Raw genomic sequence first — 13,644 nt, 5'->3', positions numbered from 1 at the left:
AGCGGTAGACATACAGGAAAGAGTCTCAGATATGAAGAACTGGACAGCACCAGGCCCGGACATGGTCCACACCGACTGGCTAAAGAAACTCACAGCACTCCATGAGTGCCTAGCAATACAAATGAACCAGCTGCTGAGGGATGGGACTCACCCAGGATGGCTAACCGAAGGGCGAACGATCCTGATCATGAAGGATCCCTCAAAGGGTGCAGTCCCATCCAACTAGCGGCCAATAACCTGTCTCTCCACAACATGGAAGCTCATGTCAGGCATTATTGGGGCTAAGATAAGTGGACACATGGATCAATACATGAGCGAAGCACAGAAGGACATTGGTAGAGACACCAGAGGAGCCAAACATCAGCTCCTGGTTGACAGAACAGTCGCACAAGACTGCAGGTCCCGACATACCAACCTGTGCACAGCCTGGATTGATTACAAGAAAGCCTATGACTCGATGCCACATACATGGATCACTGAATGCTTGGAGTTGTATAAGGTGAACAGGACCCTAAGAGCCTTCATTGCGAACTCGATGAGGATGTGGAAAACCACACTTGAAGCCAATGACAAGCCACTTACCCAACTGTCCATCAAATGTGGCATATACCAAGGTGATGCACTCTCCCCACTGCTGTTCTGCATAGGACTGAACCCCCTAAGCCAAGTAATCACCAAGACAGGCTATGGATACCACCTCAGAAATGGAGCTACGATCAGTCACCTCCTCTACATGGATGACATAAAGCTGTATGCTAAGAGCGAAAGGGACATAGACTCCCTGATCAACACAACAAGGATCGACAGCAGCGACATCGGGATGTCATTCGGGCATGAGAAATGTAGTCGGATGGTGACTAAAAGAAGAAAGGTAGTCCGCACTGAAGGGGTCTCACTCCCTGAAGGAACAATAGCAGACATTGAGGACAGCTACAAGTACCTCGGTATACCACAAGCCAATGGCAACCTCGAACTGGCAACAAGGAAAGCGGCTACGGACAAATACCTCCAGCGAGTGAGGCAAGTCCTAAGAAGCCAGCTCAATGGCAAGAATAAGACCCGGGCAATAAACAGCTATGCCCTGCCAGTGATCAGATACCCTGCAGGAATAATAAGGTGGCCAAAGGAAGAGATTCAGACCACGGACGTTAAGACCCGAAAGCTCCTAACCATGCATGGAGGGTTCCATCCCAAATCCAGCACCCTGAGACTGTACGCAAGCCAAAAGGAAGGAGGCCGAGGACGAGTGAGTGTGAGAGCCACTGTCCAGGATGAAACATCCAAGCTCCATGAATACATCAAGGAGAAGGCTCCAACGGATGACGTACTCAGAGAATGTCTCAGACAATGGGGAACAGAGGATGAGGCGCTGGAAGAGGGACCATCATGGGACGACAAGCCCCTACACGGGATGTACCACCGGACCATAACTGAAGTGGCCGATCTCAACAAGTCCTATCAGTGCTAGAGAGGGCTGGCCTGAAGGACAGCACAGAGGCACTCATCCTGGCTGCTCAGGAGCAGGCCCTGAGCACCAGAGCCATTGAGGCCCAGATATACCACACCAGACAAGACCCAAGGTGTAGGTTGTGCAAAGAGGCACCTGAGACGATCCAACACATAACTACAGGGTGTAAGATGCTGGCAGGGAAAGCCTACATGGAACGCCATAACCAGGTGGCTGGCATAGTCTACCGAAACATCTGTGCGGAGTATGGACTGGAAACCCCAAGGTCAAAATGGGAAACACCTCCGAAGGTGGTGGAGAATGACAGAGCGAAGATCCTGTGGGACTTCCAGATCCAGACTGACAAGATGGTAATGGCGAACCAACCAGATATCGTGATCATAGATAAACGGCAGAGGAAAGCCGTAGTAGTGGATGTAGCGGTCCCAAGTGATGGAAACATCAGAAAGACGGAACACGAGAAACTCGAGAAATACCAAGGGCTCAGAGAGGAGCTGGAGAGAGCCTGGAAGGTAAAGGTGACAGTCGTGCCTGTGGTGGTCAGAGCACTTGGGGCAGTGACCCCCAAACTAGATGAGTGGTTGCAACAGATCCCGGGAACAACATCGGACATCTCAGTCCAGAAATGTGCAGTGCTGGGAACAGCAAGGATACTGCGCAGAACCCTCAAGCTTCCTGGCCTCTGGTAGAGGACCCGAGCTGAATGAGGGACGGACACCACCCGAGGGGGGGTGAGACGAGGATTTTTTTTAAAATATATATATCAGTGTTGTGTCCAAGGACCGGCAACCCGAGGCCAAGGCCAAGGTATTGACTCCGAGGCCAAGGCCAAGGCCAAGGACTTGGAAAATTTTCCGAGGCCAAGGCCAGGACCAAGGACTTGCCTCCGAGGCCAAGGCCAAGGACCAAGGACTGATTTTTAAGCTGAGGCCTCGCCGAGTACATGTATAAAACAATGCTATCATACCACTTGGCAGGTCTTCATGATTTGCAACGCCCCTCCATCATAACCCCTTGCACTCCCTCACGCTTGAATGAAGTGTTTTTATTCAAAGAGGAGAACAGTCAGGGTACGTGTTATTTATAGTCAAGTCAAGTCAACAGTATTTATAGTGCACTTTCAAACAGCCATCGCTACATACAAAGTGCTGTACATGGAGCAATTTAACATGCACAATAAACAGTAAGACAAATCGGTAATAAAGGCGGTAGAAAGCACCAAACAGTAAAACCAAGAACAAATCTAAGTCATGCTGAGTCGAATGCCAAAGAATACAAGTGAGTTTTGAGGAGGGTTTTGAAGATGGGCAGCGAGGAGGCTTGCCGAATGTTCAGTGGGAGGTCATTCCAGAAAGAGGGACCAGCAACAGAAAAGGCTTGATCCCCTCTGAGCCTCAGTTTAGTTCTTGGTACTTCTAATAAAGTCTGGTCCACAGACCTGAGGCGCCGGGCAGGTGTGCAGGGGCGGATGAGCTCAGAGAGGTAAGGTGGCGCAAGATTATTCAGAGATTTGAAAACAAATAAGAGGATCTTGAAAATAACTCTAAAATGAATGGGGAGCCAGTGAAGGGATACCAGAGTAGGAGTTATGTGCTCCCTCTTACGAGTACCAGTCAAGAGGCGAGCAGCGGCATTCTGGACCAGCTGAAGGCGCTTAATGGAGGACTGGCTGACTCCAAAGTATAGGGCATTGCAGTAATCGAGCCGGGATGTGACAAAGGCATGAATTACTGTCTCAAAGTGTTCATGTGAGAGGAGAGGTTTTATTTTGGCCAGCTGTCTAAGGTGAAAGAAGCTGGATTTAACAACAGCACCAATTTGCCGATCGAGTTTGAAATCACTGTCCAGTTTAAGGCCCAGGTTTGAGACCGTTGACTTAAGATAAGGAGACAGGGGGCCCAAGTCCACAGGATGGAATGTACAAGGGCCACTGGGACCAAACAATATCACCTCTGTCTTCTTTTCATTGAATCTCAAGAAATTTTGTGCCATCCAGGTTTTGATTTCTTCCAGACAGGATAGGAGTGGCCTTAATGAGAAGGTGTCGTTCTTGCTCAGTGGGACATAGATCTGGCAGTCATCTGCATAGCAGTGGAAGGGAATACCATGTTTCCTTAAGATGGAACCCAATGGGAGCAGATACAGCGAGAACAGCAGAGGCCCCAGAATTGAGCCCTGTGGAACACCACATGACAGGGGAGCAGTGGTGACTCAGAGCAGCCAAGGCTGACACAGAAGGTTCTGTCAGCTAAATAGGACCTAAACCACTCAAGAGCACTGCCGCCAATGCCCACCAAGTGCTGCAAACGAGTCAGCAGAATACTGTGATCCACTGTATCAAATGCTGCAGTTAAGTCCAATAAAACTAGACACACGTGGTCTCCAGAGTCATTTGCCAGGAGGATGTCATTAGAAACGCGTAACAGGGCTGACTCCGTGCTATGCATCGTCTTGAAACCTGACTGGAAGAACTCCAAGATGTTATGTTCATCCAAGAAAAATTTCAACTGCATGTGCACCACTTTTTCCAGAATTTTGGAAATGAAAGGCAGTTTGGAAATGGGGCTGAAACTTGACAGCACATCTGGATCAAGACCAGGTTTCTTGATCAAGGGTTGGACCACAGCATGTTTAAACTGTTGGGGAACTACACCAGAAGAGAGGCTGCTGTTGATGATATCCAAGACTGATGCGCCAACACTCGGGAGAACCTCCTGAAAGAAGTGCGGGGGAAGAGAGTCGCAAGGGGAGCCAGATGGCTTCGTCTGGCGAACTACATCCTCCAAAAGCGCCAAGGACACAGTTTCAAAAGAATTTAGCACAGCTGAACATGGAACATGGACAGAGGGGTCACATGCGGTATTTGAGACCGGAGTCCTAGCTGTAGAGACCTTATCAATGAAAAACTGAAGGAATCTGTTGCACATCTCGGGTGAAGAATCCGAGCAAGTAGGCAGAGGGGGTTTGAGTACAAAATCTATCGTTTTAAATAGTGCGCGTGGGTTGTGACGGTTAGCTTGAATAAGGTCCGACAGATATTCTCTTTTGGCCTCTTTTACTGTGAGCTGGTAGTTACGCCAGCAGTCTTTCCAAATTTGATAAGAGACATGCAATTTGTCATTTTTTCACTTGCGTTCGGCTTTGCGACACCCCTGCCTAGCTGCGCGGGTAATGTCGTTAAACCATGGCTTGGGTTTAGGTTTTGGGAGCACAGTTTTTGAAGGAGCAACCAAATCCAGGATGGCACGGCATGATGAGTTGAACCAAGAGGTGAGTTCCTCTGTGTTAGACGAGGGTACGCAAAGGTTATTAAAGGCATCAGAGAAACGACTAGGGTTAAAAATGTTTTTTTTCTACATATCTATCTATTTCAAACAAGTTTGTTGGATCAGGAATTTGTTTTGCTAGGTTACTGCCGATGTTGACAAAATACTCATTAAATTCAGTTGCTATTTCTGCAGTTTTTTCCAAAATAGTATTTTTGCCTTTGATAAAATACTCTGGATAATACATTTTTTTAGGACTATTTCTGATTACTTGGTTAAGTAATGTGGTGAATGTGCACCGTTTACATTTGAAATTGTTCTTAAAGATGCTCACCGTTCCTCCACCACGGCCTGATGTACTCGGGGTATCGAGGAAACCACAGTCAGGTGGCAACAATTCAAGCAAAGCGTTGTACTCACCAGTACATGCCCAAGTCTCCGTCAGACACAGGAAATCCAAGTCATTGGAAAGGAAATACTCCCTTAGAATATGGGTCTTGTTCGTCAGCGACCGGGCGTTTAACAACGCGATCCTTGTGGGAGTAGCAACGGGAGGGATTGCCTCTTCCGATCGCCGAGCCCAGGGGAATTCCCTCAAAAGCTTTCGCTGGATTCCTCCCCGAGAAAGGCGTGGAGGGTAGAAATGCCGTGGCGCGATGGGAGAGCCAACGACTGTTAGCAAGCACAAGGCGACGGGGTCGAGGGCAGACCACGCCGGAGCGATCGAAGTGTGTCTCAGATCCCGTTTTAGCTTCACGAGCTGACCGCTACGTTTGCCGCGGCGGCGGCGACGGCGGCGGCGCTTCTGTGAAGGGGGCGAGCGAACGCGGAAGAGATTAGCCAGCAGGTTAGCCAAGAACGGAGGTAGCGTCTTTTCACCACCGTCTTGCCAAAACGCGGCCGAATCTCCGATGTGTTGTTGAATCAATAACAATGATCGGCGATCATAAACCAACCGAGACGCTATTAGGGATTTAACAAGCATTGCGAAAAGTAAAAAAACCCGAAATGGCAGGAGCGTCGCCGAACACACTAGCGCACAAGCGGCCATCTTGGGCATTATACTGAGAAAAACAAAAATAAAAGCATATGATATACATTTACCCCTCCGTGAGCCGTCACCTTACCGTGGTGGAGGGGTTTGTGTGTCCCAATGATCCTCGGAGCTAAGTTGTCTGGGGCTTTATGCCCCTGGCAGGGTCACCCATGGCAAACAGGTCCTAGGTGAGGGACCAAACAAAGCACGACTCATAAAACCCCATATGATAAATAAAATCAATGGCACTCAGTTTCCCTTGCCCGGACGCGGGTCACCGGGGCCCCCCTGTGGAGCCAGGCCTGGAGTTGGGGCTCGTTGGCGAGCGCCTGGTGGCCGGGCCTACACCCATGGGGCCCGGCCCGGCTCAGCCCGAAGAGGCAACGTGGGTCCCCCTTCTCATGGTCTCACCACCCGTGGGAGGGGTCAAAGGGGTCGGGTGCAATGCGAGCTGGGCGGCAGCCAAAGGCGGGGACCCTGACGGTCCGATCCTCGGCTGCAGAAGCTAGCTCTTGGGACATGGAATGTCACCTCTCTGGCAGGGAAGGAGCCCGAGCTGGTGTGTGAGGCAGAGAAGTTCCGACTGGATATAGTCAGACTTGCCTCCACACACAGCCTGGGTTCTGGTACCAGTTCTTTCGAGAGGGGTTGGACTCTCTTCCACTCTGGAGTTGCTCACGGTGAGAGGCGCAGAGCAGGTGTGGGCATGCTCATTGTCCCCCGGCTCAGTGCCTGTACATTGGGGTTCACACCGGTAGACGAGAGGGTTGCCTACCTCTGCCTTCGGGTGGGGGGACGGGTCCTGACTGTTGTTTGTGCATATGCACCAAACAGCAGCTCAGCATACCCACCCTTTTTGGAGTCCTTGGAGGGTGTGCTGGAGAGTACTCCTGCTGGGGACTCCCTTGTTCTGCTGGGGGACTTCAATGTCCATGTGGGCAATGACAGTGAGACCTGGAGGGGCGTGATTGGGAGGAACGGCCCCCCCGATCAGAACTCGAGTGGTGTTTTGTTATTGGACTTCTGTGCTCGTCACGGACTGTCCATAACGAACACCTTGTTCAAACATAAGGGTGTCCATATGTGCACTTGGCACCAGGACACCCTAGGCCGTAGTTTGATGATCGACTTTTTGGTTGTATCATCGGATTTGCGGCCGCATGTTTTGGACACTCGGGTGAAGAGAGGGGCGGAGCTGTCAACTGATCACCACCTGGTGGTGAGTAGGCTCCGATGGTGGGGGCAGATGCCGGTCCGTCCTGGCAGACCCAAACGTATTGTGAGGGTTTGTTGAGAGCATCTGGCGGAATCCCCTGTCAGAAGGAGTTTCAACTCCCACCTCCGACAGAGCTTTTCCCATGTTCCGGGGGAGGCGGGGGACATTGAGTCCGAGTGGACCATGTTCCGTGCCTCTATTGTTGAGGCGGCCAGTCTGAGTTGTGGCCGTAAGGTGGTTGGTGCCTGTCGTGGCGGCAACCCCCGTACTCGCTGGTGGACACCAGCAGTAAGGGATGCCGTCAAGCTGAAGAAGGAGTCCTATCGAGCCTTTATGGCCTGTGGGACCCCAGAGGCAGCTGACGGGTATCGACTGGCCAAGCCGAACGCAACTTCGGTGGTCGCCGAGGCAAAAACTCGAGTTCGGTGAGGCCATGGAAGCTGACTTCCGGACGGCTTCGAGGAAATTCTGGTCCACCATCCGACGTCTCAGGAGGGGGAAGCAGTGCACCACTAACACTGTGTACAGTGGGGATGGGGCGCTGCTGACTTCGACTCGGTACGTTGTGAACCGTTGGGCAGAGTACTTCGAAGACCTCCTCAACTCCACCAACACGTCTTCCTTGGGGGAAGCAGAGTCTGGGGACCCTGAGGTGGGCTCTCCTATCTCTGTGGTTGAAGTCACCGATGTGGTTAGAAAGCTCCTCGGTGGCAAAGCCCCAGGGGTGGATGATTTCGCAGCCGAGTGTGAAGCGGTTGGGATGAAAATCAGCACCTCCAAATCTGAAACCATGGTCCTCAGTCGGAAAAGGGTGGAGTGCCCCCTCCGGGTCGGGGGGGAGATCTTGCCCCAAGTGGAGGAGTTTAAGTATCTTGGGGTCTTGTTCACGAGTGAGGGCAGGAGGGAGCGAGAGATTGACAGGCGGATCGGTGCAGCGTCTGCTGCGATGCGGACGTTGTATCGGCCTGTCGTGATGAAGAAGGAGCTGAGCCAAAGGGCGAAGCTCTCAATTTACCGGTCGATCTACGTTCCAACCCTCATCTATGGTCACGAGCTATGGGTCGTGACCGAAAGAACGAGATCCCGGATACAAGCGGCTGAAATGAGTTTTCTCCGCAGGGTGTCCGGGCTCTCCCTTAGAGATAAGGTGAGAAGCTCGGTCATCCGGGAGGGGCTCAGAGTCGAGCCGCTTCTCCTCCACATTGAGAGGAGCCAGATGAGGTGGCTTGGGCATCTGATTCGGCCTCCTGAACGCCTCCCTGGTGAGGTGTTCCGGGCATGTCCCACCGGGAGGAGACCCCGAGGAAGACCCAGGACACGCTGGAGAGACTATGTCACCCAGCTGGCCTGGGAACGCCTCGGGATCCCCCGGGGAGAGCTGGAAGAAGTATCTAGGGAGAGGGAAGTCTGGGCTTCCCTGCTAAAGCTGTTGCCCCCGCGACCCGGCCCCGGATAAGCGGTAGAAGATGGATGGATGATATACATTTATGAATTAATGTTTTAGTGCAGTAGTTTCTTAATATGAAGTAAATCAACACTCAACAGGCATGACATGGCACGGAAGACAAGTTGAGAAATGACTTTGCATAGAAGTCAATCACTGACTGCAGAAAAAGCGGTAATCTCTCAGTGATAATTTTACAGTTTTTACCGGCAGCGAGTCCCAGGGTTTAGTGATACGCCCTTTGGACGATTCAAACGAAAAATCAGACTGGCATTCCCATTTCTTAAATGTCGTAATTCGTAGACCTTTGTGAGTTTTTTCACCGCCATCTCAAACTTTCATCCGCGCGATTCCTCAGTTTGCGGACTAAAATAGCAACCCGCATGCACACATAACGTTACCCCCCCCCAACACTGAAAACAAAACAAAACGAAAGTAACTTAGAAGAAAGACACTCACACACCACACCACATCACAAACACACATACAGGCACAGTAAAATCGCGTTGATCACACAGTCAACTCAAGTGCGGTGACTTTTATAGTTAAACTATTTTTCGGTACCGTGAAAATGACGCCACGGAAACGACACGCTACCGGTAACGATTGTTACCGTGAAATCCTCAGGCTCGCTGGAGTTTTTTTTTGTTTGTTTATTTGTTTTGACTGAGAAATTTCCTTGCGTCCCAAAAACGTACATTATTTGGAACTGTGCGTCCCGTGGGTTAATTACGCGTCTAGGACGCGGGACGCAGAGGTAACGAGATGGCTGATCTCTAAACATTCTCTGAGTACTACTATTATTACCACTACCACTAATACCACATTAATTAATACCTTCAACTTCACAATAATAATAAATAATTAAATCAACCATGATTTTAAACTATGTATTATCAATATTCATTATTCCAAACATGAGAAAGTATTCAGCAAACATAACTGGAATTGAGCAAAAGGACTCCAAATCCCAACGGCCAAACCCGGAGGTGAAGTGCCAACATTATTGACTCCAGCTGTAACGCAAATTACTTGTTTCAAACAAACATTCTAATACCACCGCACAAACGTGACGACTGTGCAAAAATAACTAAATAAAAGACACCACTGTTACAAAAAGGCTTTACACGCTATTTAAACTGCCGATCGCGAACGGAACGAACCGTGATTGAAACGAACTGTGATGCCGCTCTTTAGACGTTGTACTGACTGTCAGTGGCAGCCCCGCCCCTCTTAAAGCGCCAGATAAAGTCATCAACGTGTGTTTTCCTGGATGGATTTGTTTGATTTCTTTATGATTTTTGCGGTCCTCTGGCCCACTTTATACCTGCGGACGAAGGATTAGAGGCTCTAATCCCTCGTTGTGTCCGAGGACCGGCAACCTGAGGCCAAGGCCAAGGCCAAGGACCAAGGACTTGACTCCGAGGACAAGGCCGAGGACCAAGGATCGCCCTTCGGTCCTCGAGCCGGTCCTCGAGGCCAAGGACGACACATCACTGAGATATATATATATATATATTATATATATATATATATATATATATATATATATATATATATATATATATATATTTATTTATTTATTAACTTTTTTAAATCCTCATCTCACCCCTCAGGTGGTGTCCGTTCCTCATTCAGCTCGGGTCCTCTACCAGAGGCCAAGAAGCTTGAGGGTTCTGCGCAGTATCCTTGCAGTTGTACTGTCAGTGGCAGCCCCGCCCCTCTTGGTTCAAACAAACATTCTAATGCCACCGCACAAACGTGACGACTGTGCACAAATTTGCATATCTCTAAACATTCTCTGAGTACTACTATTATTACCACTACCACTAATACTACATTAATTAATACCTTCAACTTCACAATAATAATAAATAATTAAGCACTGCCATTTCTGGACTGATGTCCGATGTTGTTCCCCGGATCTGTTGCAACCACTCATCTAGTTTGGGGGTCACTGCCCCGAGTGCTCCGACCACCACAGGCACGACTGTCACCTTTACCTTCCAGGCTCTCTCCAGCTCCTCTCTGAGCCCTTGGCATTTCTCGAGTTCCTCGTGTTCCTTCTTTCTGATGTTTCCATCCCTTTGGACTGCTACATCCACTACAACGGCTTTCCTCTGCCCTTTATCTATGATCACGATATCAGGTTGGTTCGCCAATATCATCTTGTCAGTCTGGATCTGGAAGTCCCACAGGATCTTCGCTCTGTCATTCTCCACCACCTTCGGAGGTGTTTTGACCTTGGGGTTTCCAGTCCATACTCCGCACAGATGTTTCGGTAGACTATGCCAGCCACCTGGTTATGGCGTTCCATGTAGGCTTTCCCTGTGAGCAACTTACACCCTGCAGTTATGTGTTGGATCGTCTCAGCTGCCTCTTTGCACAACCTACACCTTGGGTCTTGTCTGGTGTGCTATATCTGGGCCTCAATGGCTCTGGTGGTCAGGGCCTGCTCCTGAGCAGCCAGGATGAGTGCCTCTGTGCTGTCCTTCAGGCCAGCCCTCTCTAGCCACTGATAGGACTTCTTGAGATCAGCCACTTCAGTTATGGTCCGGTGGTACATCCCGTGCAGGGGCTTGTCCTCCCGTGATGGTCCCTCTTCCAGCGCCTCATCCTCTGTTCCCCATTGTCTGAGACATTCTCTGAGTACATCATCCGTTGGAGCCTTCTCCTTGATGTATTCTTGGAGCTTGGATGTTTTATCCTGGACAGTGGCTCTCACACTCACTAGTCCCGGGCATCCTTGCTTTCGGCTTGCGTACAGTCTCAGGGTGCTGGATTTGGGATGGAACCCTCCATGCATGATTAGGAGCTTTCGGGTCTTAACGTCCGTGGTCTGAATCTCTTCCTTTGGCAACCTTATTATTCCTGCAGGGTATCTGATCACTGGCAGGACATAGCTGTTTATTGCCCGGGTCTTATTTTTGCCATTGAGCTGGCTTCTTAGGACTTGCCTCACTCGCTGGAGGTATTTGGCCGTAGCCGCTTTCCTTGTTGCCAGTTCGAGGTTGCCATTGGCTTGTGATATACCGAGGTACTTGTAGCTGTCCTCAATGTCTGCTATTGTTCCTTCAGGGAGTAAAACCCCTTCAGTGCGGATTACCTTTCCTCTCTTAGTCACCATCCGACTACATTTCTCAAGCCCGAATGACATCTCGATGTCGCTGCTGTAGATCCTGGTTGTGTTGATCAGGGAGTCTATGTCCCTTTCGCTCTTAGCATACAGCTTTATGTCATCCATGTAGAGGAGGTGACTGATCGTAGCTCCATTTCTGAGGTGGTATCCATAGCCTGTCTTGGTGATTACTTGGCTTAGGGGGTTCAGTCCTATGCAGAACAGCAGTGGGGAGAGTGCATCACCTTGGTATATGCCACATTTGATGGACAGTTGGGTAAGTGGCTTGTCATTGGCTTCAAGTGTGGTTTTCCACATCATCGAGTTCGCAATGAAGGCTCTTAGGGTCCTGTTCACCTTATACAACTCCAAGCATTCAGTGATCCATGTATGTGGCATCGAGTCATAGGCTTTCTTGTAATCAATCCAGGCTGTGCACAGGTTGGTATGTTGGGACCTGCAGTCTTGTGCGACTGTTCTGTCAACCAGGAGCTGATGCTTGGCTCCTCTGGTATCTCTACCAATGTCCTTCTGTGCTTCGCTCATGTATTGATCCATGTGTCCACTTATCTTAGCCGCAATAATGCCTGACATGAGCTTCCATGTTGTGGAGAGACAGGTTATTGGCCGCTAGTTGGATGGGACTGCACCCTTTGAGGGATCCTTCATGATCAGGATCGTTCGCCCTTCGGTTAGCCATCCTGGGTGAGTCCCATCCCTCAGCAGCTGGTTCATTTGTATTGCTAGGCACTCATGGAGTGCTGTGAGTTTCTTTAGCCAGTAGGTGTGGACCATGTCCGGGCCTGGTGCTGTCCAGTTCTTCATATCTGAGACTCTTTCCTGTATGTCTACCGCTGTTATGGTAACTGGGTTCTGTTCAGGGAGGTTGCTGTGCTCCTCTCTCAGGGTCACCAGCCATTGTGCCCTGCTGTTATGTGCAACCTCCTTCTCCCATATGCCTTTCCAGTACCTTTCAGTTTCCAGTCTTGGTGGGTCAGCTCTGTTGTTAGGACCCTGCCACTGAGCGTACACTTTCGCAGGTTGTGTTGCGAACAGCCTGTTTATTCGTCTGGCCTCATTCTCTTTCGTGTACCGCTTTAGGCGGCCGGACAAGGCTTGGAGCCTTTGTTTGGCAGTTTCGAGTGCTTCAGTTATGGTCATCTGGATGTACCTCTCGGGTATCTGCCTTTTCATCACACCTCTCTGGACCTCCGTCAATTGACTCACATCTTTCCGAGCCGCCTTGATCTTCGCCTCCAACCGTCTTTTCCATGGTGGGTAACATATCTCATGGCTTCCATGGTTGCTCTTATAGCCAAGCATCTCAAGGATCACTGATGCTGAAGCGTATATCAGCTCATTGATCGTTACAGTAGGTATCGCCCTCAGTGCTGCATTCACACTTTTCATGAGGCTTTCAGGTGGTACTTCACATAGCCGTTGTAATCGGTTTCTAGGTTGCCCAGCTTTCATTCTCGCCATGATCTTAGCTTTCAGGTCAGTTGCTGTCTCGCTCAGCATTTCATTCATTGGGGCTGGCCTCCCAATCTCATCATCTGCATTAATTTGGGCTGGCCTCCCAATCTCATCATCTGCATTCATTGGGGCTTGCCTCCCAATCTCTGGTATGACCTCCTCCTCTGATCTGGCAGCCTGGGGCCCTTCACCATGGAACCTGCGTTGTACCTCATCAATCTCAAGTTGTGACAGCAGTTGCCGTTTGTGGATGTTGGAACACTGAGCTTCTAGTTGTTTCGAGGTCAACCGTGACTGTGGGTTTCGAAGTCACCATTTAGAAATGAACCAAGAAAAATGGCCCGATCGATCTCTCCCCCGTCACGTTTCTGTTTTCGGTCTGGCCAGCAGGTCGCATGAGTGGACTTCTGGTGCACACCTGCTGCCAATCTATGATTATGAGACTCTGTATTTAAGGACTCTTCTGCTGTGCACCTGTTGTCGGAGTATTGCTTTTGCCTTGCTGCTTCCTTGCTCATAGACTGTTTTACTATAGACCTCGTCGTGTTTCGCTTTTTGAACTCTCGGTACCAATGGTTTTGTAAGTATGGTTTTTGTTTTGTGATTTGGCTTTCGCTTGC

Source organism: Hippocampus guttulatus, chromosome 3 (genome assembly GCF_054856545.1).
Source record: "Hippocampus guttulatus isolate MCC_2025c chromosome 3, RoL_Hgut_1.0, whole genome shotgun sequence".
NCBI lineage: Eukaryota > Metazoa > Chordata > Actinopteri > Syngnathiformes > Syngnathidae > Hippocampus > Hippocampus guttulatus.
The sequence above is the reverse complement of the archived record's forward strand: the minus strand, read 5'-3'. Positions refer to the sequence as shown.